General features: G+C 34.6%; 1 non-coding gene across 1 annotated transcript; it reads left to right on the forward strand.

Moving 5' to 3' along the window:
- Window positions 1-3,956: 3,956 nt before the first annotated feature.
- On the forward strand, window positions 3,957-4,063 carry LOC128283388 (small nucleolar RNA R71). Its single transcript, XR_008273729.1, has one exon. It is a non-coding gene; the product is annotated as a small nucleolar RNA R71 (small nucleolar RNA).
- Window positions 4,064-4,697: the final 634 nt, after the last annotated feature.

Genomic DNA, 4,697 nt, shown 5'->3' on the forward strand with positions numbered 1-4,697 from the left:
TACATTAATGGAGAGAGATTGTTATGTTCAACATATGAAGGCATAAATTAAACTTAGTGATTGTGGTTTAGTCCTAAAAGAGGGAATAAAAATTAATTGGTAGGAATTTTACATATCTTTATTGAGAAAGTGATGCGAGCACGCCCCAGAGCTCACCAAGATTGAGCAAGGATCATATGGAGCTGCCCCAAAGCCCTATCACGCGAGCTCGAGCTAAGCTCTTTAAAGAGGCCATTTTGGCCTTAGTCACCCGAATATGGGATGAAACGATGGCCAGACACATTGAAGAAGCTTGGACTAGCTCAACGAGGACTCCTTGCAACATCTTGCAAGTCGAGCTTAGCTCCCCTTCAGCTCCCTGAGCTTTGTTCTACTCAACTCAGCTTATTTGAGCTCACCTTTATTTCTTTCTAGCTTGTTTGGTTATTTGCTTAAATAAACTAAGTGTTTACTTTAATTAATTTAATTTTTTTTCAGCTTATTGATTAGTTTATTAGCTCATTACATCTTATTACATGTTTTTAGTACATTATGAGCTAGTCGAATTAATGTGTCATGTCAAGCCAACATTTAATTTGTCTTAGCTTCATTATATTTTATTAATGTGTCTAAAGCATGTCTTTACTTTAGTACAACCGAATTTAAGATTGCCATAAACTCAATTAATGTGTTCATTGTATTTTGGTGCACCCAAATGCATGAAGGTGAATTAATGCAAGGTGCATGTATAACCAGTTACAATGAATGGAGAGATTCATGCATGGCCCATGGTGGTTGGTTGTTTGGCTTCTCCGAGCAACTATTCAGCCAAGGAGTAGCTATCCTTTGAATTTCCCAAGTTGGCCTAACATCTCCCCAAGGTAGCCTCGAACACTAGACAATTTCCCCATTCACATATGAAGACCATTCGGCTATTAGCATTCACATTCAAGCGGCCTTTCAAACTCTGGTGTTCACACACCTAATGACCATTCAAGCGATCCAATTAATGCATACATCTATTGGTTGAAGAATACAAATTAATTAGGCTCATTTAAGCTCATGGCCGAACCTAGACAAGTCCAATCAGCTCCCAATGCTTCCAAATACATTCAACTGAATTCCTTCATCAAGAACCTGACTTGTGGCATCCCAAAGGCTGAACATGGACAAGGAAGACTTATGGTTTTGTTTCTTGAACATTCAGCTCATTCAAGGCTGAATTACTTACTCATTAAGCTTTGTATTTGCCTATTCGGCTAGCATAGATTACTAGCTATAAACACTTAGCTAATTTCATGTATTGGAGACTTTTTCCAATTTTGAATGTTATTTGAGATATTTGTGAGGTTTCTTCTCTCAAATTTCTCTGAGTCTCAGCTTGACTTATCTGCTAGCCAGTGGCATCATTTTGATTCTTTTTCAAACTTATCACCTTTTTGGTGTGGTGTTCAACCTATGGCGTTCAACCTATCCTATACCTTTGGTTCTTACCTTGCTAGGTAACAGGTTAAGGTTCCTTATCTTCCTTCACCGAACCACCTTAAGCCATATAAGTCCCCGGTCAACACTCTCCTTAGTGTTGATTCGTTCTCGCTGCTTAAGTCTGATTTCCATTCCACCTATCTATCAACTTATCTATCTTAATTTCTTTGTTAGTCGAACCTAACCACACTATACTTAACCATTTTGAACCTATTTCCATTACTTATCTACTTACTTAACTGATTATAAACCCATTCCATACTTCCTCATCGACACTTGGGCAACTAAGACGTCTCTACTCAACACATCGAGGCGAGATCGTATCAGAAAGTTTTTAGTATATTCTTTCTATCATAATGATAATTGAGAATAATTTCAATAATATGTATACTTAGTTGCATAATCTCAAAATTCTTGTTCTTGAGTATAATTATACTAAACTCATAATTATGGGAGGAATGTTTTCTGAAGAAGTGTTTTAAAGGAGATTTTGAGAAATTCTTTTCCAATTTTTGCACTACTCGGGACGAGCAATGAATTAAGTTTGGGGGTGTAGAAACACAAAAATATATAGACTTTTTCAACACCTTTTGAGCCCTAATTCGTGTAGTTTTATAGTAATTTTTGTCAAAATTCATACTTTAATTATAAAATAATTAATTTGTACTTAAAGTATTAATATATTGAATTTTAATTATTTTTATAATAAACTTACACAAATTTGGTTTATTTTCGACAGTTTTGCACAAAGAGTGAAAATTGGCTCGGCAGACACCTCAAGTGGCTTGAACCGTTGGGACAATATTGTGCATCAAGTGATCAAGAGCAAGGCTAATAATATTTTCCAACCATGGACGGTCCAAAAATATGTATTAAAAATATTTTATAATTAATTTTGATGAAAAAAATTAATTGGGTTAGAAATTAATTATAAGCCTGAAGATGAAAAGAGGTCTAATTGTGCTAAGTAAAGAAGACTGATCCAGTTAGCAAATGGGACAGCCCAAACTGTCCATAGAGCTTACCTGATCAGCTGATTTCCACACATGCAAAATAGCCTTTGAAGTTTTCTTAAAATCCTATTCAAACCCCTCTACTCTTCGTGCCTTCAAACTTTTGCCCCTAGCTTAAAATAGCAAGTTTGAGCCATTGAAACTTGCACATATGTGGCTGGCCAAAGGAAGAGGAGTGGATGCTATTTATTTGATAATTTTAGCAGCTGTTCCCACCTATAAATACCCCCTTCCCTTCCTCATTCAACACACCATTCATTCCCACACATCTATCTCTCTTTCACTTACTTTCTCTAATTTGTTTTCTTCCCTTTTTCTTGTTCATTCCCTTGCTGATTTCTCTATTGAAAAAGAGCCTTCTTCCACCTTGGAATAGCAGCATTCAACTAATCGTAGAGGTCTCAATTCAATAGAACGAGCAAAAAAGAAGAGGAGCACACTAGTCTGGCTTCAGAGAAATCCTGGATTTGCTTCCTAGTTCCCTTCTCTTTGATTTTCTTGTTTATGTTGTGATCATGAATATGAATAATTGTTGTGTTGTTGTTCTTGTTCTAATTAAAATAACTTTAATTTAATTCATGTTAGATTGATTGCATTCTGTCCGCTTAAATTAATAAAATCATGTTTGTGTTGTTATAGGCCTTGGTAAGTTGTTCGATTAAATAAAATCATGCTTATGTTATACTTGCATTATATAATGTAAGGTAACAAATGAATTAATTATTAAAAGTATTGAAATTGTAATTAATTGACACAGTATTTAATTGGTGCATGTTTAACCTTCTAAGGTAGCTGAAGCTTAAATTAACCTTGCATAACTTGCAAGATTATTGTGATTAAAATGTTTCAATATAGAAATATATTGTTACCTCACTTAATCTTATATGTCATTATGAAGATCGATGAATTGTTTGAATTTTCATTGAGAAATGTTCAAGAGATTGGTTAATTTAGTAAGTATGTATGTGCAGTAGTTAACAAATTATCATGTTGCTGTGAGGAACATGGGTTTAGTAATTTAAATTAAGGAATGGAATCGATCTAACACAAATATGTAATATTGATTAAAACCCATCTTTTTGAAATCGTGCATTGGAATTTTTACTTTTTGATTTTCTCAGTTAATTTTCTTAGCCAATTTCTAGTTTTTAAATCACTTCTTCAAAACAACATATTTTTCTCATCACTAAAGTGTTTGATTTATATTATGTAAATATTTTTCTTTCACAATCCCTGCGGGTACGATAACTCAACATTTAGTTGTCACTTTATTACTTGATAACGATTGTGTACACTTACACATTTCCTTCATTCCAATTTGTCTTCCATTGGTAATTGTTGGTTGTGATCCTCTCGATAATCTCGTAAGCCTCGTTATAAGACTTAGACAAAATTGCACCATTCACAGAAGCATCTACCATTAATCGTGTGTGTGCGCTGAGACCGTTATAAAACATCTCTAACCGGATATAATGAGGAATCCCATGATGAGGAAACTTATGAAGCAATTCCTTGAATCTTTCCCACACCTCATATAAAGACATGTCATCCAATTATTAAAAAGTAGTTATCTCATTTCACAACTTTGCATTCTTACTCGATGGAAAATACTTAACCAAAAACCTTTTCGCTAATTCTTACCATGTAGATATTGAACTTGGTGGCAATGAATTTAGCCATGCTCGTGCTTGACCTTGCAATGAGTATGGAAACAGTTTTAACCTCAGTGCATCTTCAGTCACACCAGCTATCTTGAATGAATCACTCACCTCCATGAATAATCAAAGGTGTAAGTGTGGATCTTTTGTGGGCATACCACTAAACTGGGCCACCAATTGGAGCATTTGAAACATCATTGGTTTCAATTCAAATTAGGGTGCCTCGATAACTGGTCTCCTAATTCCCAGATTTAACTCATTGAAGAGTGGCACAACGTATTGTCTGATGGCACGATCTCTATAATCAACAATAAGGATTAGGTTGTGCAGTTGTTCAACTCCATTACCTTGTCCATCATTTTGATTTCCTAAGTCCATCTCAGTTTGTCCTTGAGTAGATTTCTCACGTCTTCTTTGTCTAAAAGTGCACTCAATTTTAGGGTCTACAGGTAAGAAATCAATGATTCGATCTATGCTAATAAACACTTGAAAAATAAATCTCAAATAAAGGATAAAGAATAAAATAGTAATGTTATAAATTAAATAAAAACCAAACTACAAA

Source organism: Gossypium arboreum, chromosome 10 (genome assembly GCF_025698485.1).
Source record: "Gossypium arboreum isolate Shixiya-1 chromosome 10, ASM2569848v2, whole genome shotgun sequence".
Lineage (NCBI taxonomy): Eukaryota > Viridiplantae > Streptophyta > Magnoliopsida > Malvales > Malvaceae > Gossypium > Gossypium arboreum.